General features: G+C 41.5%; 3 long non-coding RNA genes across 3 annotated transcripts; all 3 read right to left on the bottom strand.

Annotated features, from left to right (window-relative positions):
• Positions 1-3,126: 3,126 nt before the first annotated feature.
• Positions 3,127-5,232, bottom strand: LOC145452506 (uncharacterized). Its single transcript, XR_013919399.1, has 2 exons — positions 4,835-5,232; positions 3,127-4,082 (listed from the first exon to the last, which is right to left on the bottom strand). It is a non-coding gene; the product is annotated as an uncharacterized LOC145452506 (long non-coding RNA).
• A 64-nt stretch (positions 5,233-5,296) lies between these two features.
• LOC145452847 (uncharacterized) lies at positions 5,297-8,496 on the bottom strand. Its single transcript, XR_013919558.1, has 3 exons — positions 6,494-8,496; positions 6,122-6,266; positions 5,297-6,064 (listed from the first exon to the last, which is right to left on the bottom strand). It is a non-coding gene; the product is annotated as an uncharacterized LOC145452847 (long non-coding RNA).
• A 4,952-nt stretch (positions 8,497-13,448) lies between these two features.
• On the bottom strand, positions 13,449-13,949 carry LOC145452951 (uncharacterized). The gene is made up of 2 exons (XR_013919599.1): positions 13,882-13,949; positions 13,449-13,601 (listed from the first exon to the last, which is right to left on the bottom strand). It is a non-coding gene; the product is annotated as an uncharacterized LOC145452951 (long non-coding RNA).
• Between the last annotated feature and the right edge of the window lie 12,095 nt (positions 13,950-26,044).

The raw sequence follows: 26,044 nt of genomic DNA, 5'->3' as shown, positions 1-26,044 counted from the left end.
TATTCGGTTCCCAGCCCTTGTCGAACGTTGCGATTCTTTTTGACAACGACGACATGAGAGGATTCACGGGTTTAAGACAAGGAAATAGTTGCTCAAGACATCGCTTTTCGCCCTCGGAGGGTTCCTCCGGTTCTTGTAGATGTAGAGTGAGACGTCGTATTTTGTCGCCAAGCAACTTATCCAAATTGTCTCGTTCGTGCTCGGTTAGCGCCACATTCCCCGAATCGTCGCCACGTGCGATACAACAATCCGGGTGATACGTCAAGTGTATTTCAGATACATCGTCTGTAGGCCTCCAATTGCGTAGAACGCCGGAGCAGTTGAAGCACTGCGTTCTGTCCCGGTCACCGAGGTAGAATAAACCTTGTTTTGCCAACACCCCGACCGCCCGTGGTATGGGATAGCTAGGCCATTTCTCAAAGGTTTCGCGACGCGTCGACTCCTTTCGCAAGTCGAGATTCCTAACCCGATACTCGTGCTTTCGATCAACGATATTCGCAAAGTTGATGTTGGCGTTTCCAGCGGCTTTAAGCTGTCTCAATAAACTTTTGAAATTCGATTTCACAATAGGTATGTTCAACGCGTCTCGTACACAATTCGCGTCATGACGCCGTGCACTCGACCCGGTCCATCTTTCGAGGTACACACTGCATCCAAAGCATTTGATTTTGTCTCCAAATCCTAGCCAGTAGTATCCTTCAGACGCTAAATCGGTGCGTGTTGCGTATGATACTTTAGAGAATTTGGCGAACGTGGCGAGTCTGTACAATTCACTGCGGTGAGAACCGGAAGCGATATACACGCGTTTCTGTCCAGGTGGATCAGAGTATCTCTCCATTCGCGTTACGCCAAGCTCTTTCATAAACATGGAGTACTAAGACAGGGCTTTTGTGTCTAAACGTGCCCCATACGTCAACCGAGTCGGCTCACACATATATTCCTAGTTTATCCTTGAGAGCTGTATAGATTACCGGTAGCTGTACTTTTATGGCTGATTGACAACCGTTAGCTGTCGCTATTGCACCATTTACATATGTTTTTACCAGGAGCGGGCAACTTCTGCAATCCGCGGGGTGTGTATAGCAGACTACCTTGGCGGTGCGAATTGCTGAATCGATGCATTTTTCGACCACCGATCAACATATACCAGGAATAAATCGTATTCAATCAATGTATTTTAGCAACAGCAATGTCACTACAAAGTCATATCTCGCCGATAATAACGAGGACAATGTGGATTTAAGAACCGTATTTTTATACAGGCACCGCCATGTCTGCTTCTCCCTAATCAATTAACACACGGTGCAATACTTAAATAAGATTTCATAGTGGTCTATAAGCCTGATACCCTAAATTGACAGAGATATCAATTCATTACAGTTGTTTTCTAACGATGCTACAGACAAAACGAATTGTCACACTGTTGCGTCAATTCACCGACGATCGACTCAGTATGAGACACGCTCGACCAACGAATGTGCATGGGACAACCGAAACAGGTGACCTTGCGTGGTGGGTATTTTCGATAACACCGATACGGCAACTTTATTCTCTCTACTGGCAATGTGATGGAGAGCGGCTTAATTCATCAGACAAAGGCTGGAAGCAACAACTAGCAAAGACAAATCTAATGGCCACACCGACACTCACAGGTATTCGATGGACCCGATCATACCGAGGTCATCCCACTTCTGTAATGGCACGGGTACGAAGCATTTTGAACGGTGTTGCTCGGTCGTGGTTTTTGGCCTTACAAGACCTCTGTTAGCATCAGTCTATCTCACTGTTGGAGTGCCAATGTCAAACGTCGTAATTGCGATCACTCGCTCATGTGTAGAATATAGAAATTGACGCCTGTCCTATTTGCACAACCTCGGTCGTGGTTTTTGGCCTTACAAGACCTCTGTTAGCATCAGTCTATCTCACTGTTGGAGTGCCAATGTCAAACGTCGTAATTGCGATCACTCGCTCATGTGTAGAATATAGAAATTGACGCCTGTCCTATTTGCACAACCTCATGGCTTTGGTAAACTTACTAAAGCGGAAAGTCACTGCCAAGTTGAACATTGATTGATCGTTCTCTTGTTAGCGTCGATATTCGCTCGTACGCGCTTTCATGTCTTTGAATTTTTGTTATCGTCAAGTGTGGTCATAAATAGACAGGAGGACAAATTTGATGCGTTCAACACAATACGCGTTTACCACATCTCATTCCGGACCGTAACCGATCGTTTATCTCGCCTTCTTTACGATAAACGTCGCTTTTTACTCATAGGTAAGCAGATGACCTGTGAAAACACAGGCGCTAACGTGTCATTTCGTTATTCCTTCAACGTCACATGACCGCCTGTGTAGGCTTCTGGGGTGCTCATCAATACAGTGTTGATCCATAAGGACCCCACTGCGTGCTATACGCCTCAATAAATATCTTTACTCGAGTTTACACCTGGTGTGGAGCAGTGAAGCGGGTGCAGAAAGTAAATTGGACAACACAAACCAGTTGACTACATCGATTAATATACGGTGGATTCATAAATTTTGTCAAGTGACTTTTGAATGGATGTTATTTTTGCCAAATAAACCCCCACTCTGTCTGTAGTTTCAAATAGTAACGTAATTATTGGCGTTTCGTTGGGTTAACGCACTTTGAACGCTGCTGCTTGGTCGGTGGTATGTACAGTGTACACTTTGTACAGAGTTTGCCGGTCCCCTCCATACCCCGTAACTATGTGTTTGGAGGGGTTGACGCGCATTATCGGGTGTACCGAACGCCTGTTTGCACTGCGAATTGGAGTAAATCCCGGCTGGTACGCGAAGTCCTGTTATTCGCACATATTGTGAGGATGAAATCCAGTATAAATCTAACTCTCAAAGATACGTGGCCGTACACTGTAAAAAATATCCTTGGTATTTCTCAAGTCTAGGGTAGGTTCAAAATCCCTCTACTTTGGACTCGTGAAACCATTTTGCTAGTTAGACAGCTAGGTAATCCTCAAGTCTCCTGCCTAGTCAACTAGGTGTTTCTCAAGTGTCCTACCTGACTTGTATTACATGAACGGAGTCGGACAACGAAACGACATTGACCTTTCACCTTAATCAATAGCCAGAATATTAGTCGTCAGTATGTAGATTCAAACACAGTGTATATTAACAAAAAATCATGCAACGCAACAGACACAAGACAGCACATAAGAAAACACAACTATCATATTCAAGTTGAATATTTAATGATGTAATAAGCAGACTTGGATAACTTCATATTTTTCAGCTTTTCCCAATTAAATTATAATTACATGGAAAAAATTAGTCCAAATTAGATTAAAATTTTAATTTTACAGATAAGATTATAATTAGTTGCAGCAAAAATATTTCACAAATTAGCGCAAAGAAGGATGTCGCAAATTAGACTAGAATTAGATGACTGGCATTTCGCTCGTATTCAAGTTAATCAGACTATAGAATTATTATCAAGTTGTCCAAGTCTAATCATAAGGTGCCATCCTCTTTCCTGACACGGTATAGTGCCAAAAATATTTAACTTCGTACATGTCAATTGGTTGCGAACACAATTTAAAGCAACCAAAATAAAGAAATAAACAGTGACCCAATTTCGTGTCGCGGCCTCTTTGAATCACTGGTCTCATCCCATCACAAATCAATTGTGAAGCCAAAGAAACTGCTGGTAACAGAATAGAACTAATCAAATAACGAAGAAACGTGGAATGTAACGAAATTAGAGCGTCACGGGACGAGATATTACTACTCCGACAGTAAAATAGGACAACCACCATACTGCCACAAATGTAAATATCATACAGTTAGTCAAGTATCAAATTTAGCTTGGTGCAAACAACACTGGTGTGTTTGACGTCTGGAATTTCGGCGAGAAAGGTTGCGACAAAGTTCAGGGTGTTAGATGATGCGGTTGGAAACTTCACATTGAACACCCAATAAATAGCAATCATGCATGCCAGAGCATGATGAAAACTCAGCAAACCGCCGACTACTTCTCCATCAAAATGGATCGTCCAATTCTCCGTCACCGAATTGAATATAATTGTCGGGTAGACATTCTTTGGCTCCTAAGAAATATAAACCATAATAACATACAGAATTCAACAAAAAGTTCAGAACAGTGTGTGGACTGTGAATTAGCGATTTACAACCTTCTCATTACAACAATCGGACTTGAATATGGACTGTGTAGCAATCAGAGCTGTGAAGTGGGTAAATTTTACCACCGACTCCGGCTTCACACACATTTTCAATATACTGACACCCGAGTCTTTAAACGTACCGACTCCAACTCCAGCTATTATAGTTTTCACGACTCCGACTCCATCAAGCGAAAATTACCCAGACTCCGACTACATCAAGCGAAAACTACCCAGACTCCGACTCCACAGCCCTGGTAGCAATGCATAGTCAGATTTATTATACTTACTTGGTTACTAATCGATCATCGTGGTCTCGTAGGAGACAGAAATACCAATCTTCATGACGGGGGGAGGAGGGTAAGTACAAACAGTATGGGAACTACTAGCGAAAGTTGAGACGAGCAAATATAAATATCCTGCTAAACATGATGATCCATACCACGGTTTATATATGATGCGGTCTCAAATTTAGGTAGGAAGTGTGAAAACGATATTGTCTGTGGCCATGATTCATATAGAAATAGGCGATGCGTGTATGAAAATGTTTAGCTTTAGTTTGAATACAGCAGATTTCTGGGGAAAATGGCAGCTGCCAATGTTTTCACTTTCCACTTCAACTTGAGACAACATCACATCAAGAGTGCAGTGCCTCCAAGAAATACCGATGATCAACACACCTTGTCCACAATCAAGAAGTTGTCGTACTTTTCATTGAACATGGTTGGAATGTAGACCATCCAGTCCAGTTTTTGACGACCTGAATGATAAGTGTTATTATTAACTTGGATGTAGGGTGTCCGGTTAATACCGAGAATGCTATTACCAAGAATGCTATGGCCGAGAAGGACAATACCAAGAATGGACATTACCAAGAATAGACAATACCGAGAATGGACATTACCGAGAATGCAATACATGCAGTGCAGGCATGTTATGTAGTCGGGAGCTACCTGAACGGTAAAAAAAACAGGCCAAATTTAGAGCAATGCTACCACAACGGAAAGTGAGGACCTAATTTCTTTTGATTTAGGTAATTTATAAATAACAATACACCTAGTGGTAAATATTTGTTACAGAAGTAGCAGGACTATTTTCAAGTCAATTACAATATTTATGGGGTGGGGGACGTATGATACCATAGCCAAATCAAGCAAAATAGATGGACAAACAAATCACTTAGCAGCAGAAACTCCCCTACATATATATAGGCTGTAAATCATAGTTACTTGTGGTGTTTTATCGCTATTACGAGGTATTTGAAAGTCAAAATGTCGATTTGCGGGTAATATGTATGTGGCATTAATTTTGTAAGTTTAGGCGTAAATCTAAACATGATTTTAAGCCAACATTTGAGTTGATATAATCAATTTTATTCTTGACGGTCGCGACGAAGCATTCTTCATTGGCTTGCTGTAGCTTAGCTTATAGTACACAACAAAACAAGTTAACAAATTTAAGTTTTTGAGCGTATGTCTCATAGGTCCCATGGTCGTGTGCCTTTGGACCCACCGGGTGGGGACCGATAACACGTTCGAGCAACAAATTTTAAACATTAATATATATTTTTTGAAAAGGCGGGTATTCATGTAAATGTCCGCGATAGGTAGAGCTTGTATCGAAGTGTTAAGACAGCAAAAAATCTGCTATTCTCGGCTGAAGATTTGAGGGCCAGAGATCATTTTGCAATTTTTGATCCATCGGTACCACATCTCCCCTACTTTGCATGTTAATATTCGAGGATTGCTGCACCTTGCACTCGAAGATTCCACAACGGCGTCGTCAACGTCACGTTTCTGTTTACCTTGGTGGTGCCGCCCATGTTTTTGCTTTTTTGAACGTACAATAGGATCTTTAAGGTCTCTACGCCACTCCCTGAACTTGTTGATGAGCTGTTTTTTCCATGATCCCTGCAACGCAATACTAGTTGAAGAAATGTTGGGAATACTCAAACACAAATAGCTCACATATCTTGAATATCCATTGAGGGCCACATGAGATTTACGAACTTCGAGCATAACACTTGAAACATATTTGTTCATGTAGCCTAATGTATTGTGTTTTACCGATGAAATGGACATCATGTGGCCGTTGATAGAATATTTCCCCAGGCTGAAAAACGTAAACAGAACCCGTTTCTTCAACAGCATAACAATGTACATGGCACATCTGATCAGACTTGGAGAACTACGGTAGATAATAATAGTTGCTCAATTTCACACAATTATAGCGAAATAACAGTATTCTAATTCTAATCTAATTTATTGCAAGACAAAATATGAGTAGGTAAATATTCATCTCTCTCATGAATGAGCCTACTGATCCTACATTTCACTTACTGCCACTGGTGCTCAAAATCAGCCGCAACATTAGTCCATCTGCAATTGTCGACATGTCATAAAGCTCGACGTACGAATCAAATGTCTCGTCATAATATTCCATTTTGAATTGATTGTCCCCAATTTCATCATGAAATACATTTTTCACAGCATCAGGAACTGCAGATAGGTGATCAACTGTGATCACTCTTTTACTCTCACCATAACTAACCAGCAGTTTCATATTCAACTGTACAACTATCACAGTGGTAATTTGATAACCAGCTATAGTGTGTTTCTGTAAATACAATGGTCATAATCAAAATAATGAAAATTGCAAAAAAGTTGTGAAAGCAATATTTTTCAATCAACATACTGCACTGTATGAGCTCAATCATCTTTAGGCTTCAAACTTGAAACATATTTGTTGATGCAGCCTAATGTACGGGACACCGAAATCGGCAACAGATATTTCTCCCGACACTGCAAGGCAAACCGGAAAAAAAACATCATGACAGTTTGGTACCAGTATGCTGCCACAATCCTGCTCAATCTCTCGCTGTGTCTGATCCAACTGTTCGGGTGTGATGGAAACAGGGAGGTCTACATCAGAACCTGGATTCAACACTGCTGGTTTTACATGCTCGCGGTAAAGATGCATCCTGAAGCTATGATGTGTTCTAAACGACGGAATGCTGCCGCTACACGGCTCCATCTTGTAGTTGAATGAGTTGCACAAACGATGAATACTACGCACATGATTCAGCAAGACTTTTCGCGATGAAAATTGATTGGCAATGCATCCTGCAACTGGACAAATCCAATTAATTACCGCCGGCTTGCAACTGTACTCAGTCCGCTTAACTGTGCTCCACTGAGCGGCGAAAAGTGCGGTAACTGTCAGTTTGAAGTGCGGAAAACGCGGGGAATTCTTGACGTCAGAAGGCCTTGCTCGTCTCGATATACAATAGCAAATCTTCGCATAAACTCTCAAGTTAACCTGAGCAAGGCGATAATAATTAAGTTTCGTATTTGATGGCTTGTACATGTCTATGTAAAATATTACCTTACCGTTCGTTCCTACGGATAGATACGCTACCTCGTCGTCACGCTTCCTTGCCCATAGAGTTCACTGCTGGTCAATGTAAAAGTAGCATAATGGTGATTCCATACCTAGCGACCAGAGCGCTCAACATGAATAAAGTTGATCTTGTCGAAAAGTAATGTTTCACTGATTCCAAAAATATAGATAATAATCTGACCTAGGCAACGGAACCACCCCGAAATAGTCCGCAAAGATCTGAAAATTGGCATTGCTCTTAACAATTGCAGTGACGCAACACAATGACCAATGACCATAACAATGGCCTGTGCAACGCGTTCAGCAAAATGCCGATTTTCAGATTTCGAGGGGATTCATTCTACTGACTGTATATTTCGGAATCATCAATCCCTATATCCGATCAAAATCATTGAGCCCATCATGAAATGACGTGAATATCGCAGTGATTTAACGCAGCGTGTTACGATAATGGCAGTTGCCTTGTTATCGGATCGGATGTTTGTGTGTCGCTATGTATGCGTGCAATGATGTCCGCGAGACGCCGTGCTTTCGCACCAACATATTGGTTTATGGCTATGCTGTTTTCATGTCACGAAGTTAGTTTGTAGCTCAGTCAGAGGGCGTGAGAGATAATCTTCATTTGTCAAGGGGAAATAAATAACGCAGTAACTAAAAATGCAATTGAATGAAGTTTTATGCACAGATAATCGTGATACATGGACGAGAGGCTCATCAACCATCAAGCCCCTTCTAATTTGTCTGATTTCACAAGTCATCATGTTTGTGTGATATATGCGAACCCGCACCTCTAGATTGACATACCTGTAAAAGTCTTACTCTAGTCTCCGAACTTGAATATTTCAAAAACGAGTCGGCGTTTTCGGGATTAAACTAGGGAATGATCCGGCACAAGTCATATTCAAGTGAAACACCAAGTTTATTTTTTACAGTGTATCCAGTCCCGACTTCACTCAAAACCGATGAAATTCGGGGGGTTCGGAACCGATTCGTGACCACCTCCGTCCAGGCAAAATGGTTCTGCTGTCATTACACGATATGCGGGGTTTCGTTGCATATTCATTTGCATACAGTGAAACTTTGTATCGAACCATTGGGGGAATTCTGTTTGATTTGTCTGTACATGTGTCGTTATTGTAGTAGGGTTTAGCACCACAAGAAGTATATTGGCAAAATCTTATCCATCACACAACGATAACAACTTCACAGTCAGCAAACCCAACGGTCATCACTCGTCGTTCGAATGCTTGTAATTTCGATGCGGTGTGATGTACACAAACCAGCTGTGATCAATCGAGTGTGGCACAAACGGTGTCAGTCGTCAATCTCCTGTTTGACTAAACTCGCATATTCGAGTGGGTTGACAGCAATGCGGTACATTTGACGTTCACATCGATCCCCATATTTATAGGGTTGTCTTCCTCCTTTTCCCAAATATGTACAACCTTCACCCAAATGTCATCCTTTTTTGTAAATTTATCCTTATTTTCAACTTAAAATAACAAAAAACACCACGAATAACGCGAAATGTAGGTCTGGTCGATTTCGGTGAGTGACCTTTCATGTGGCTAACTCGCACAACACAAGTAATTGACGGGTATTTCGGTAGTCAAGTCAGAAGAAATGACATTGTTTTCTAGTCAATCCAATGAAATTAGTGGTATAAATATAAAAATACGTCCGCCTCTATCGTAACTTGTAGCCTGTGAAAACGTACACCGCAAAATATCCTCAACACCCTCAACAAAACATAGTTGCGACAAATATCATACTATGGACGTATTGACTCGGCGGAGTGCTACCGTGAGAGAAATGCTGTTTGAACCCCTCGACCTAGCCTTGGATTTACCGTTCGAAAAATTTCACCAGAAGAAGCTGTGATCGAGTGTCGAACTCGAAATCAATGTCAGCCACGCTCCTCAATCTGTTGTTTTGACAAAACTTGTACGTTTACGCCAGAGATGAGTATTGATTAGGATTTAGAAAAAACGTATTTGTGAAATTTTGCTGGATTATGATTGCGTTAGGTTTTGAGATTGATTTACTATATCGTACGGGCAACTACTCCCAATTGGCGGAATACTGTTTGTTTGACTCATTTGTATAATCAGGTTTAGTCACCTTCAGGAGTCGATGGACTTGACTTGACTCGAGTTAAAATGTGCAGTGGCTCGAGGTGACTCGTGACTCGAGGGTAGTGACTTGATCCCGACACTGGCTGTATCCTACCCCTCACTAGAAATTACCTCACGAGAAATTACCTGGTCCAATACTTTGATGATAAAAAATTATGACTACCATTTTATCATACAAATGGACGTCATAGAACAAAAGAGGTTGAAATAGGTGATGAAGAATATCTGGGCGGAATATAATATATCAGTGCTGACTAATCGAGTGGAATGAAAAATAATTTTAATATAATTCTGTCTCTCTAACCGAATCGCCATTAATGTTATGCTAAAATAACCAGAAGCATTGAATCAATAGAACGAAGGGATGAATATATTCCCTGTTCGCGTATTAAATCAAGTAGCTATACTTGCATGGAGTAATGAACTGTGAAATAAAACGGCAACTTTGCTTGAAATATAAACATCTCAGACTAATAATTTTACAAAAAAATAGGTATCTAGCCTTAATCTTCTAACACTTTTAGTGTCACATCTAAACAAATAGAATTTACTACTTTGGATAAAACAACTGGATACATGAGGAATATAAACTTATTTTAATTAAATCGGCGCCTGTGAAAAACTTCGACAGTACAAATAAACTAATGCTCACTTTCCTATAAAGGGGAGAGAGAAAATCAACGTGGCATTTGTAACTATGATATGAGACTTAATTAGAATCACTCACTTCACTGACACCTCTACCATACAAAATAAATTTTAAAACACTCGTTACTAATTCAATATGAACGCTAAATAACTGGTCCATAAAATTAAAATGAGCCTTGTTCGAAGACTATGCAGTAGAAATTAATGAAAAAAAAATACAAGAAGCACATCACTATAGAGAGTACGCCCTTAAAATCTATCCTTACCACGTGACCAATAATGCAAATGAGATTACATTGATTTTAACATTATATATACGTATGTGATCAATAGTTTTGAACACCAAAATTATGAAAGAACAAGCTAATATCACGAATTTAGGAAGTCAATATGGAATATGGTCTGACTCTTGCTTCACCTGACCTATTGTCAGAAGTTGATGATCTTTCATGAAGCAAGCTGCACCAATCATGGCATTCATTTTGCGTTACTGAGGTATAAATGCTTGTGTTTTACGGTAAGGATGATTAAGATTGCACCGAAGAGTATAATATACTGATATAAGCGTAAAATATACCACGAAAAAAAAAAAAATCACGGCTCGCTAAACACTAACTCACTCATAATTTTGCCTGTGTCTAAAAAAGTACTGCCGATCCCTGCTAAAGACGTTTGCAGAGATAATCATTTGCGGCAAATAATGAAAGTGGATCTGGAATTTTAAGGTTTATAGTATTAGCCTGCTGTTGACACGCTTTGCTACTAGAGCTGTTTCTTAAAGATAAACTGAAAATGGCATCCTCACTGTATGATTTGGGCATCGGATTCCAATATCCTTTGGGCATCGCTTGCAATATAATAATATAACGCATTTCAACATATTGATTGAAATGGCCATATTGGGTGATAAGAGTCAGTCGATGGCAAGTTACTGAATTGTAATGCTGGCTTCATAAAATTGTGGTCTGGTCGATTTCGGTGAGTGACCTTTCATGTGGCTAACTCGCACAACACAAGTAATTGACGGGTATTTCGGTAGTCAAGTCAGAAGAAATGACATTGTTTTCTAGTCAATCCAATGAAATTAGTGGTATAAATATAAAAATACGTCCGCCTCTATCGTAACTTGTAGCCTGTGAAAACGTACACCGCAAAATATCCTCAACACCCTCAACAAAACATAGTTGCGACAAATATCATACTATGGACGTATTGACTCGGCGGAGTGCTACCGTGAGAGAAATGCTGTTTGAACCCCTCGACCTAGCCTTGGATTTACCGTTCGAAAAATTTCACCAGAAGAAGCTGTGATCGAGTGTCGAACTCGAAATCAATGTCAGCCACGCTCCTCAATCTGTTGTTTTGACAAAACTTGTACGTTTACGCCAGAGATGAGTATTGATTAGGATTTAGAAAAAACGTATTTGTGAAATTTTGCTGGATTATGATTGCGTTAGGTTTTGAGATTGATTTACTATATCGTACGGGCAACTACTCCCAATTGGCGGAATACTGTTTGTTTGACTCATTTGTATAATCAGGTTTAGCACCACAAGAAGTATCTTAGTAGTTTATGATTGGATAAAATCTTATCCATCAAACCACAAACAAATAACATCCATTCAAAAGTCACTTGACAAAATTTATGAATCCCCGTATATTAATCGATGTAGTCAACTGGTTTGTGTTGTCCAATTTACTTTCTGCACCCGCTTCACTGCTCCACACCAGGTGTAAACTCGAGTAAACATATTTATTGAGGCGTATAGCACGCAGTGGGGTCCTTATGGATCAACACTGTATTGATGAGCACCCCAGAAGCCTACACAGGCGGTCATGTGACGTTGAAGGAATAACGAAATGACACGTTAGCGCCTGTGTTTTCACAGGTCATCTGCTTACCTATGAGTAAAAAGCGACGTTTATCGTATAGAAGGCGAGATAAACGATCGGTTACGGTCCGGAATGAGATGTGGTAAACGCGTATTGTGTTGAACGCATCAAATTTGTCCTCCTGTCTATTTATGACCACACTCGACGATAACAAAAATTCAAAGCCATGAAAGCGCGTACGAGCGAATATCGACGCTAACAAGAGAACGATCAATCAATGTTCAACTTGGCAGTGACTTTCCGCTTTAGTAAGTTTACCAAAGCCATGAGGTTGTGCAAATAGGACAGGCGTCAATTTCTATATTCTACACATGAGCGAGTGATCGCAATTACGACGTTTGACATTGGCACTCCAACAGTGAGATAGACTGATGCTAACAGAGGTCTTGTAAGGCCAAAAACCACGACCGAGCAACACCGTTCAAAATGCTTCGTACCCGTGCCATTACAGAAGTGGGATGACCTCGGTATGATCGGGTCTATCGAATACCTGTGAATGTCGGTGTGGCCATTAGATTTGTCTTTGCTAGTTGTTGCTTCCAGCCTTTGTCTGATGAATTAAGCCGCTCTCCATCACATTGCCAGTAGAGAGAATAAAGTTGCCGTATCGGTGTTATCGAAAATACCCACCACGCAAGGTCACCTGTTTCGGTTGTCCCATGCACATTCGTTGGTCGAGCGTGTCTCATACTGAGTCGATCGTCGGTGAATTGACGCAACAGTGTGACAATTCGTTTTGTCTGTAGCATCGTTAGAAAACAACTGTAATGAATTGATATCTCTGTCAATTTAGGGCTTATAGACCACTATGAAATCTTATTTAACTCTTTCGACGCCGCGTATCCCCATATGTTCGCTAGAGATTGTCTTCAAAACGCCGCGTATCCCCATTCCCCATATGTTCGCTAAATCGAGAGAGCGTATTTTTGTCTCGAAAATCTGACATGCCGTTTTGCGTCCATGGCAGTCGGGGCATTGTGCGGTAATGAATTCAAAATTCAAGACTTGCTACTAAGTGGCAATTTCGCTGGATTACCTGTACGGAATAGTAACTTTATTTGATATATATTTCCACGACGGTAATGATTTTCAACAGATGCCAATACCTAAAGACATTTTACATCATTATCACCAATCTTTAGCGACACATCGCGCGTTAAGTCAATATACGGATCTACTGAAGCCACCAAGTCAGTACATGAACTGCGACAACACAGACTTCACACCAATATATACGTGTTTATTCAAGTTTTTCAAACGTAAAATTGCATCGGGAGATGACGAGGACCCAACGGAGACAAATAATGATGTTTTTGTGCAGATCGTTGCTTGCAATCGTACACAAATGGGCTCCGTCGGTATGTTACTGCGCCTGAAAAACAAACTTGAGTACCGGTACTAGCAGAAGTCAAATTTTCGAGCCATCATTGCGGATTTGACGTCACGATGATAACCTTGAAGCATCGACGGCCGAAGATCATGTCGGCAGCAGTATTTCACGACGGTTCTGAACCTCCGCATTGCCATTGAAAAGGAATTAACGATTTAGGGATAATATATTATCAATATATAATATAATAAGAACATTCTGTGAAATTTACAACGTCACAGCTAATCTATAAGTACCATAGAAACACCAACAAAATCCATACCTTGGCAGCAGTGCACCTGAAATCAGCCAAACTTCAGTTCGTACCGAAGCCTGTCCTAGCAACACGACAGGACCAATCAAGGCACGTTACGCATCATTAGATAGATATCGTTCGCGGCTACAATACGGACGTGGGTACGTCTCGGTAGCTAAGGTAGCAACGAAGTTACGATCGGTTGAAATTGGGGTTATTTGGTGAAAATCGCGGCGTTTTGAAGACAATCGTCAAATTTAGCTCGGCGTCGAAAGAGTTAAGTATTGCACCGTGTGTTAATTGATTAGGGAGAAGCAGAAATGGCGGTGCCTGTATAAAAATACGGTTCTTAAATCCACATTGTCCTCGTTATTATCGGCGAGATATGACTTTGTAGTGACATTGCTGTTGCTAAAATACATTGATTGAATACGATTTATTCCTGGTATATGTTGATCGGTGGTCGAAAAATGCATCGATTCAGCAATTCGCACCGCCAAGGTAGTCTGCTATACACACCCCGCGGATTGCAGAAGTTGCCCGCTCCTGGTAAAAACATATGTAAATGGTGCAATAGCGACAGCTAAAGGTTGTCAATCAGCCATAAAAGTACAGCTACCGGTAATCTATACAGCTCTCAAGGATAAACTAGGAATATATGTGTGAGCCGACTCGGTTGACGTATGGGGCACGTTTAGACACAAAAGCCCTGTCTTAGTACTCCATGTTTATGAAAGAGCTTGGCGTAACGCGAATGGAGAGATACTCTGATCCACCCGGACAGAAACGCGTGTATATCGCTTCCGGTTCTCACCGCAGTGAATTGTACAGACTCGCCACGTTCGCCAAATTCTCTAAAGTATCATACGCAACACGCACCGATTTAGCGTCTGAAGGATACTACTGGCTAGGATTTGAAGACAAAATCAAATGCTTTGGATGCAGTGTGTACCTCGAAAGATGGACCGGGTCGAGTGCACGGCGTCATGACGCGAATTGTGTACGAGACGTTGGGACCGGGAAGACTAGGCTTGGACAGAGCATGCTAAATGGTTTCCGCAGTGCGAATACGTAATCCGAACGAAAGGTATCGAGTTTGCGCAACGTATCGAAAAGACACACCCGAATCTCAATCGTCCTGTGATTAGAAACCCCATAACCAGGCAAGAGTTGATCAAACGTCAAAAATTGATCTGCGGAAACGTCAGTCGTGCGATCGAGCTATGAGTTAAATAGTGGTGATAAAACGATTGTAATGCATCAACGCCTTTTTGCGAGACTTGTGTAACTGTGTCTTTTGTGTTGATAACACTACCGACAAATTAGAATGGATTTCGTGTATATTCATTGTAAAATTATTTGAGTAATAAGAAGATGACGGGGGCGCACTTGCTTACTACGCCGATCAGTCGGTGTGAATAAGCAGGCGCGTGGTCAGCAACGAAGTATACAGTCACTATTTCTGAGGTACTCGAGTCAGTTTTGTCTCCTTGTACTATCACAGTCACCAACGTGCTATGAGCTCGACAGTTTTATGGGGACCTACTCTTTTTATAGTTAGGATAGAAATGCGATTTCACGATACCGACATTTCTTTAAAACTACTTGAGTACTCCAAAGCTATATTTTGTCCTTCTGTTTGAAGTAAATTTAGCATGTGTTGTAAAGCGCTCCAGCTATCTCGATAACCTCGCCAGAATGCGTAGTCTCGTCTGGATCTGCAGTACCTAGCACGTTGTGTATACACAGAGAGGGATTGCAGTGGCGACTTGCTTCAGTCGAGTAACGCACGATGTCGATTTCACACACGTTCCAAAGTACATCTTGTGAGAATGATGTACCACCACCCCGGCTATTCTCGGTACGACATTGGATCATTTGGCTGTTCTAAGGTGGGTATACCCCGACAGGGAATGGTCGAGTGCGCTCGATCTTTTTCGTATAACGGTACTTTGGGTCGCTTTTACTATTCACATGTTTACACAGGCCCTCGTATCCACGTAATAGCCTGCACAATACCATCATAGTGTCATTTTTCCGATTTGGCTACCTAAATACCCGACTTTCGTAATCTAGGCCCACATTTTGCGTTACTCGTGGTGTTTTTTGGATATGTTAAGCTAACAAGGAGGACAAATTGACAGAAAGAGAGTACATTTGGGCGAAGGGGTGACATATCTGGGAAAAGGAGAACATATGCTCCCGTAAATGAGGCCGTATGGTAACCCTAAAAAATAGGAGGGTCGATCGGGACATCAAATGGATCGCATTGTGTTGCTGTCAACCCTCCCGAAAATGCGAGTTTTGTCAAACAGGCGGATTGATGACTGACATCGATTGTGTCACGCTCGATTGATCACAGCTGATTTGCGTACATCACACCGCATCGAAATTAAAAGTATTCGAACGACAAGTTTGTCTTGTTTGTTTGTTTGTTGGTAGGGTGAAGGTATTATCGTTTTGTGGTGGATAGGATTTTGCTAATATACTTCTTGTGGTGCTAAACCTGATTGCACTAATAACACCTGTATAGTTGAACATAATTCCGCCAATGGGTCGATACAAGGTTTCGCTGTACGCAAATGAATATGCAACGTCATCTCCATATCGTGTAAAGATAGTAGAACTATCGTGCCTGGAAGGGGGTGGTGGTCACTTAAACGTTTCCAGACCTCGAATTTCATCGGTTTTTAGCGAAGCCAGGGCTGGATACGGTCAAGTGGCCTGGAGAGTCAGATTTATGCTCTAATTTGCGCTCGCTATCTGTGGAAGTAACAGGACTTTACGTACCGGCCGGGATTAACCCCAAATTGGCCGCCTGAGTCGGGGGGCGGGTGGATTCGGATTTCGAAATATCTCACTCATCTTTAGACCTCACCGAAGGTAGACTAGATTGCATCACGTATGATCTGTCACAATTCATCCCCCCCATTATTACACCACCGAAACCGAGCAAAATAAGGTCAGTCAGCTGATCGCCGGTGAAGCGAGCTATCGCCGGACTGGATGCAGCCAAATGGCCATGAGAGTCGGATTTATGCTGTATTTTGCCCTCACAACATGTGAAATAACAGGACTTTACGTGCCAGCCGGATTTTTTGGACTTTCATTTGGCAACCAGAGTCGGGGCGGAGTCAGATTTCGAAATCTCTCACTCATCTTTACACATCGCCGAAAGCAGGCTAGATCGCATCACATATGATCTGGCACAATTCATCCCCATTATTGCACCACGGAAACTGAGCGCGTTTCAGCAAAATAAGGTAAGTCCACTGATCCCCGATGAAGCGAGCTATCCCGATTCGTCACTATATAACTGAATCTGACATCGTACTCGTAGTTTCAGAGTTCGAACGGTAAATGCGAGGCTCGAAAGGGTGACACAGCAATTCTCTGACGGTAACACTCCGCCGAATCAATATATCCTTAGTACGATATTGCAAATATGTTTGGAGGTGTTGGCGTAACATGTATTAACGATATGTTACGGTACACGCGAACTCAGCTGATTGTCTGTAGCGAAATTAGTCGAATTCGAACGACATTGCGTGGCTGCCGAGGCAATATACCCTCAGTATGATATTGTAAATATGCGTGGAGGTGTTAGCATAACAAGTGTTGAGGATATGTTACGGCACACGCGAACACAACTGATTGTCTATAGCGAAATTAGTCGCTCTCGAACGACAAGTGCACGGTGAGCTCGCGATCGATATATATCGTACAGACGGGTAAAGCATTATTTCGCCACCTGATCGATTCAAGTTGTACATCATGTACAGCATACAAAATTAATATCCCTGCGGTCAATTGTATATCATATACAGACACCGGCATGATTACGCTTGACCAGACGTGAAGCAGTAAAAAGAACTCATCATAAATACATTGTTTGGTTGGGTCTGTCTGTCCTTATGAAGACGATAGAACGCGGTATGGGTATGGAGCAGCTACAGTCGTTGCTTGCACCGATTACTAGGTACGTAATACCGGGAGCGTTGATGCGAGCAAAAATGAGGATCAGCTATTTGTTTAATTACTTATTATATTCATAATGTTACTTTATTTAAGTTAATCTATGTCTGGGCGCCTAATACAAATTTCTACTACACGCATTGACACCTAAAACACGCACCAGGATCTCATGGATTAGAAGAAAACTATACTGACGTCACGACCGACAATTATTCCTATGACCCCCCGTACACGAAATTTAATCAACCGCGGAACGACAAATCATCCAGTGGATTTGACGGGCAATTATTCTCAAGACCCGTCCTTGGGTTAACCACGGACCGATGGGTCAGGGCAGGCAGCTATTACCAAGCCCAATCGTGTACGACCAAAGTCAGCTCTAGATCGTGGAAAAATACAGTAAAATTACAATGAATTAGCATAAATCATATCCCAAGCTTCGTGTCTGGCCAGAGTACAAAGGTCAATCGAGATTCTTAGTTTATTCTTTTTCTCTCTAGCGTCAATTATTCCCCCTTTTTGATTGCCGCACAGTCAGAAGGGAATTCCCCTCGAGTATTGCTGCAAAACTGAGAATGAGCTATATCTTTCAATACTTATTATATTGAAAATTCTTGTTTGTTTAAGTTAAATCGTGTTCGGGCGCCAAATGCACATTTATCTAACTACTTACAGTTGTTCATACCTGCATATTTTAACGTTTGTATCAGCAGGCCTATTGCGCGCGGCGTGATTTCATAGTTGCAAAATGTTAAATGAGGAGTTCAATGAAATCTGGAATACCCAGAATGAGAGCGTTGATAATCGGGAGCACATCTGACGCATCGAGTCTAATTACTGCAGCAAAGTTGATAGAAAGCGATTTTTCAACCATAGGAATTTTAAAAGTTCACTAGTGGTTAATACTTCGGAAAAAGATGCATTAAAATATAAACAAGTTCACTCGAGCCGAGCAATATCGACTATCGGGTAATATCGAGACACCGTTTGCAGTAGACCACATGCTTCAGATCACGATACGATACCCAATTTCGGTCGAACTAGAGACACTGTCCCCTCCCCTGGCACCAGCAGGGTAAAAGTATATAACATGGCGTCCTTATCCTCGCTTATACGTCAGCCTTTCATTTTTTTTATCGCAATACGTTGGGAAAAGGTAAGAGTGCGCTTTCCTCCCGTGTACGATTAGATCAATGGACAATTTCCAGGCTGATAAGAGCCGAGTCTTGCCTAAAAACACTGAATTTAGCGTAAAATATATCGAGGAATAGGCTGATCAATTGATCAGCTGTTAGCCGTCATCGAAAACGAACTAGCTAACGCGCTTGACATCGGGTTGTCAGCAAATGGCTTGAAGGCCACAATTTCACGGTGAAATTGACATTGGAGAATATAAAATAAAGTAAATATTTGAATGCAAACCGAGAATCTTAGTAAACTGTTTCATGAGATCATCATATCATCACCTATCTCAGTATGAAACACAGTTAAAATTAGCACAGACCAACGCCGGCTTTTGCGTGAAATCCGCAATGCGGTAGTCAGCGTTAGGCCTACCATACTCGACCTCGATAATGAAATTGATGCCCTAATCATTGAGTGTCAACCTCGGGACTTGGCACAGCGTTCGACACTGAAATCAAGATATACCGTCCAAAAGCTCAAGACGGATATAGGTATGGAGCATCGTTAAAATCGATACAGACCAATACCGGTATATCGTAAAATCTGTTAGTGATAAATGGCGAGTCAGCTGTCACTCGACTTAGGAAACGAAATTACCACCCACATAGTTCAGTGATAAACTTTAAACTTGGTACGGCGATCGATACTAACACTACGACCAACTATGCCAAATGTCATGACAGATCTCGGTATGAAACATCGTCAAAATCAATGGAGACCAATACCCGCTTTTGAGTAAAATCTGTTTGCGATACATGACGGATCAGCACAGTCAACTTTGGAAACGAAATTACCACCCTACACTTTAAGTAGCAACCCTGAAACTTGGAGCAGTGTTAAATACGACCTTCGCGACAAAACATACCAAGTTTCAAGAATTATCATGGAGCGAAACATCGTCAAAATCGACCTATACCAACAAAGGTCGACTCAACGCATATGACGGTAACCGAGTTCAGATATAGACACGATTGTTACATCACACCTTAAGGGCAACCAGGCAGGTTGCCCCACTTGCTCGGTAATTTTATGAATAGGAGAGAGTAAGTCCCCGTTTCTTTATTGTGCGCGGCTTTGAGAGAATAGACAGTGAAAGCTTGTTATGAGCGCTACCGGGGCAAGCCCCGGCTAGGCATTCACAAAGCGAAAACACAGAAGAGAATTCGATTTTCGCAGAGACTTCGCTAGGTATGGGCATTTACAAGCGAAAGCACAAGAATAATGCGGGTTTCGCTCTGATTTCGGTATATCTTGAATGTTGTGCATCTATAAATGGTAAATAATTGTTATTAAACAGAATTTTAGGTGGGGCAATGCCCCAGTTGCCCTATAGGACGAGCCGCCACTGTCTGCTACGTTTGGGCCACTACAATATCTCTTGATTATATAACAGACCGGAGGTCACGAATTAACAACATACCCTAAATTAATTATTACAATATACCAGATCCAGACGGTATAATTATGAATTACGTGCCCCCAGCTCTTCAGGTAAATCTGACCATCGTGGGCTTACAGAGGATTAAAAAATGAATAGTAATATAATGCAATTACCAATATTATTGACGAAATTAAATCTTCAACTTGAAAATTTACCACCCTATGGGGGCCCAAAGCCAACGTTTGGAGTGGGGGACGATTTGCTGTTTTGGTCCTGATTCTAGCTACAAGCCACGCTAACATTGAATATAAGCCGATAGCGATGGCGGAAGGTCCAAATGTTGAGTAAAGAATTGTTGAAATGGGCGCCCTTGGCGCCCATTTCAAGTAGAATCATATGAGAATAAGAGAAAGTGAACATGAAATTCTGCCTTCTACTTAATACAGATAACGTAATGCAAGCGGCCATTACGAGAAACGGCTCGGTTATGATATCTATCAGCAGCTGTTGAGTTTCAATGCGTAGTCGTAGAAACCGTAATGATTTATTTGACGAGTAGGCCTACAAAATTTCAAACCTTGGTCCGGTGTACGTTCGTACCATATACCTAGTGCCCACCAAGCAGCAACGGTCAAACTGCGTTAAACTAAGCATAACCAAACATGACTACAAAAGTTACTTTTAACTAGGCAGAGTGGTGATTAATTATCCTGCTGCGAGGTAGTGGCGTCTGGAACGTATTGATAACCTGATATACAGCACGGTGAGTGTTCTTACAATCACACTAATGTACATCGAATATCTATTCACTATGTGCGGATAGCTGGTTCATAGTGTCCTATATGGTGTCGACACAGGCAAATCTCACGCCTCAGTGAAATTGTATCACGTCACAATTTCCATTTGGCTACAGGCAATTTGGCGGTCATTTTTGACCGGCTCACCGAGCATTAAATTTGGTAAAACAGGTATCAATCGAAAGCTGACTCTACACTGATTACGAAAATATAAATTTTATTCCGCTCGTGGCCCTGGAACTCCCACAATCAGCCTCGAATTTTTCATTGTTTTGGAGATTGGCATTGGGACGCAACAATACTGTCTGGCGAAACGAGAGAGTAGCTCAAGAGAAAAAGATCCAGACAGCATTGTTCAGCATCTAATCGCGATTACCCCATGTCTGATCCTAGTATGTGGGAGATATAGATATGGGATATCGTGGTCCGATAATTTCGAACGCAGAATAGTAACTTGTCCATTAGTCTACCGGTACTACTCAGGGCCGTAACAGCACTTCGTCAGGCCCCCCAAAACTTTGGTCTTGGGCCCCCATAGGGTTATAGGCTGAACTTCTGGGGGCGAAGCCCCCCAGAGCCCACCCCGGCGATACACTGTTTACCGCCGCTATTCATCATATTCATTGGGAGTTTGTTTAGTGAATCAGCTTTTGTCGCCTAAGCGCGTGAAGCGCGGAAAATTTCTAGATTTCATGATTTCTTCGGTCAGTATGATCAGGAATTGCATATATTGTTATCTATTTTTATCTTCTCTCTGCTCGTAATCAGATTTGCCTGTAGAGCTGAGTGAGGTGTGTTTGAAAAGGTAGGACCACTCAATAATAATTAAACATCTTCGGGTGTACTGTATACCCGTTGGCAGGAACGAAACAGTACCTGGTCAGGCCCCCAAAAACGTGGGCCTTGGGCTCCCATAGGGTGATAAACGACCCCCATCACGTTGTTCGCGTTTGTCACGAAATTATCTGTACTGTATTGTGAGCCAGCGCGAATCGCGAAAATTTTCGATAATTTATGATAAAATCGGTCAATCAGATCGGCGATTGCATATATATTATGCTATCAATTTATCGTCTTCTCTACTCACGTAATTAGATTTACTGGTAGAGCTGAGTGAAGGGTCTTGAAAACGGGAGGGCCCGTAGAAAATGATTAAACATCTTCGGGCGGGCGGACCCGTTGGTATAACTTCGTTACATGATTTTATTTCGTGACCTCCTGTCTGCTATATCAAAAATATAGACTCGCTCAAACGTACTAAACTAAAAGACGCCCACGATTTCAAATTGCTATTTCTTCCCTGGCATATATTTTTTTTCCTGCTGGATGTAATTTGTCTTCTGAGGTTCAGATTGCCAAGACAGGAACATATAGCGTCAGTCATTTAGGCGCCTATGGACAATTAAACCTATTATTTTGTATGCATAACGAAGTTTTCGGTCTGCGTAGGGGCAGCAGTCCGTTTCGGCCAAGAAATTCGCGCTGCCGATCGTTCTGGCACACTTCTTGGAGTCGCATGTAATAAGTCCTAAATCGTCATATATCTTGGTGCGTAGTGGCGTGTTAATGGCCATGCAACGCCTCTATATCCATTTCTATAAATCTTGCCTGTTTTTTTCTTGGGGGAACAGTACCAAATAATCAAGATATTTGGCGCCCAGCGTGAACAATTTTGCAAAAAATTGCATAGATTTTCAAAAAATACTCTATAATTTATGCTAATTCACGAAATAATTTGGGGTCCCCTTCGAGCTCGCCCTCCCCCCCCAATTGGGGGATTTGGAGTGCGGCAGTTACGGTGCTGATTGTAAGTAGCAAATAGCAATTTGCTAATCGAGGACGCAGCGCAAGCATGGCCGAACGGCTAAGCCGGTGTATTCACTCGATGGCCGAGGAGTCAGCCGACGTGGGTGTGCTTGCGCAACAAAATTCTCTCGTTCGTCGGCCGAGTCTCTCGAAAATGGGCCCATTGGACGAGGACGTGCATGGAAAACGCAGTAAGAGTGTCCAATATGGTGTGGACCCAGCGAGAGTGAACGGCTCTACTGCATTTTGGTTACGTCACACTTTCTATTTGACCAAAGGCAACTTTACGACCATTTTTGATCAGCTTGCCGAGCACCAAATTCAATAAGACGGTGCAGGATTTAAAGCTTATTATCTCTGGTGATATGTATTAGAAGCGTAGCTAACCAAATATCTTGGGATTTCGGCTATACTTGAATACTTAACTCGAGAAGCTGTTCCTTGGGTGAAGTTCTTCGTAACATATATATAGCCTACTCAATAGGCCTACAATGGTTTATTCAGAACGTTATACAGTAGTTTGCCTATAGAGTCTCATAATCATAGTAAAGTAGTCCTCTAGTATTACATACACTTATCTAGGAGTCTCGACTCTCGAGTAATCACAACAAGAAGTAGTTTCTTATTCGAGACATAGCGGAATATCATGGACGAGTGATCACGGCTGGATAGCTGCAACGGGTATCAATGGAAAGCTACTGCTATACTGATTACGAAAATATAAATTTTATTCTGTTCATCGTTCTGGAACCCCCCAAAACCAGTATAGAAATTTGCATTGTGATCCAGTTCTGGCATTGTGACGCAACAATTATGTCTGGCAAAACGAGAGTGAAGCTGAGAAGAAAAAGCCAGACAGTTATGTTGCGTCACAATGATAAACTCGATAACAATGCAAATTCTACGCTGATTTTGGGGGTTCCAGGACCATGAACAGAATAAAATTTATATTTTCGTAATCAGTATAGCAGCAGCTTTCCATTGATATCCGTTTTATTGAATTTGGCTCTCGGCAAGCCGGTCAAAAATGGCCGTAAAGTTGCCTTTGGTCAAATGGAAAGTATGACGTAACCCTCATGCAGCGAGCCGTTCACTCTCGCTGTGTCCATACCATATAGGACACTATGATCGCATTGTGTCTTATCGAATTGTACATTGTGAGTGACTTTTTTCAGCTGAAAATTATAACCCAACGATTATTATTGCTTTGGCTATAATTTATAGCGATTTAGCGACATCTAGCGATTTTTGATAACACTTCTAGCGATTTTGCTTCATCGCAAGTTGACAACATTGCTCCGAACAGCCCAGTCGATAAACTTTCTCTTCTAAAGTCATGGCAGTATACTTGCCGTATGACGGACTGGTGTTGAATGAATCGCCGATTTCAGCTTAACTTAATCCTGAGTGAACTGTTTTTAGGCGTAACAACAATTGATAGGTTTGTTTTCGATCTGCCTAGAATAGAATTTCAGAATATACCGACTATATACTTTTGTGAATACTGTCTATAGTGTTTTGCTTATGCTTTATGCACTGTCCAATGATAAACAGCAGCAGACTATCGTTTGTACAGTTGTGGCTTGTGAGCAAGGTTTTTCCAGCGTGATCATGCAGGACAAAAACAGCACTTCGTCAGCCCCCCCTAAAAAACGTTGTCAGTCTTTGAACCCCTATGGTGTACTTGTACACAGTTATAAACAGTTTTAGAACCTCTGGCTTGATTCATAGCCTAGTCTGTCAAGAACCAAAATATATTATGTCATTTCCTGTAGTATGAAGTAGCAAGACTGTTGGGGATGAATCCTTTATCTTAACATTAATTGTGGAAAAGGTTCTTAGGATTCTACTTTGCCAGAACCTGAATCTATACTTTACTGTCTGCAGCTATTGTATATGCGTGGAAGCTAAAAAGAGGGCATATTCAAGCTCATGCATGATGCATAATAGCTTGTATTCTACTCACGGATGTCAAGGTGGCATTTGCCCAGACTGGAAACAGTGGCTGTTTTCAGCAGTAAGTTGCGTGTGACTGAAGGGTTTTTCATAGAATAATTAAGTAGGCCTGATTAAATGGAAGTTGCGCTTGACGTCTATTCCACTGTGGGCTCTGGCAACCTAATCAATCCAATTATTGTGTCACTATAGATACCCAAATAGATGAACTCTGAGGATGGTCCGGTCGCAGGTATTTGAATGTGAAAAAAAAAAAATTTCAGTCCAAGCAGACACAGCTCTATACACTGCACTGCTTAGGTAGTTCTACTACATTTTTATTGCCATAATAATCTTTGTACATTAGCGTTGTTGGTTATGAACATGTCTTTACCTACCAAATATTTCTTGCAAATAGAAATGAATTTTTGCGATGCAATTAGAAATTATGTATTGCTTATCAATTGTCATGTCTTACTTCGCGCTTTTAGAAGCACATTTTCCAATAATACCTAGCATATAGGCCCACGTAATCTGGAAAACGCAATTAAAGCATTCCATCAAAGTATACCATCGACATGCCATCATTCAACTAGCCAGTTTTAATGACATTTATGTGTTACTAGCCTGCAAGGAACTATGTGCTATGATTTGTTATAAAAATGGCATGGGTGTAATAGTTGAAGAGGCAATAAGAGTTCGATTCAATTTCTGCAGTTGTAAAATTAAATTCATCCCTTTACTCAAGGCTTAAGTTTCATTTTACTGCTTGGGCGAAGTTGACCACAGATCCCTGCTCTCAATGTTTAGGCTACAGGCCTACCTGTCTTGAGAATTCAATCTCAACTCTTCAATACGAATTCATTCATTCATATTCAATCATATGCAAGTATAGCATTGGAGCAGCTTAGAGATGATGGAATTTCTTCTCAATATTTTTTCTACTGTCATATTTGTACAAATTACCCATCAAATTAGTTAACAGTCACCTATCTATAGGCCTACTGGTTTTTTGAGTGCTAGTTCCAGTTTAATGATTCTAGCTGCCTATCATTAAAAAATCGTTTAACATGCATTGTCATACCAGTGAGCTGTTCTTGCAGCCATTGCT

The sequence above is a fragment of the Botryllus schlosseri genome, chromosome 12 (genome assembly GCF_051294905.1).
Source record: "Botryllus schlosseri isolate E-star chromosome 12, Bs_hap1, whole genome shotgun sequence".
NCBI classification, from domain to species: Eukaryota; Metazoa; Chordata; class Ascidiacea; order Stolidobranchia; family Styelidae; genus Botryllus; species Botryllus schlosseri.
This window is presented reverse-complemented; position numbering and strand designations above follow the sequence as displayed.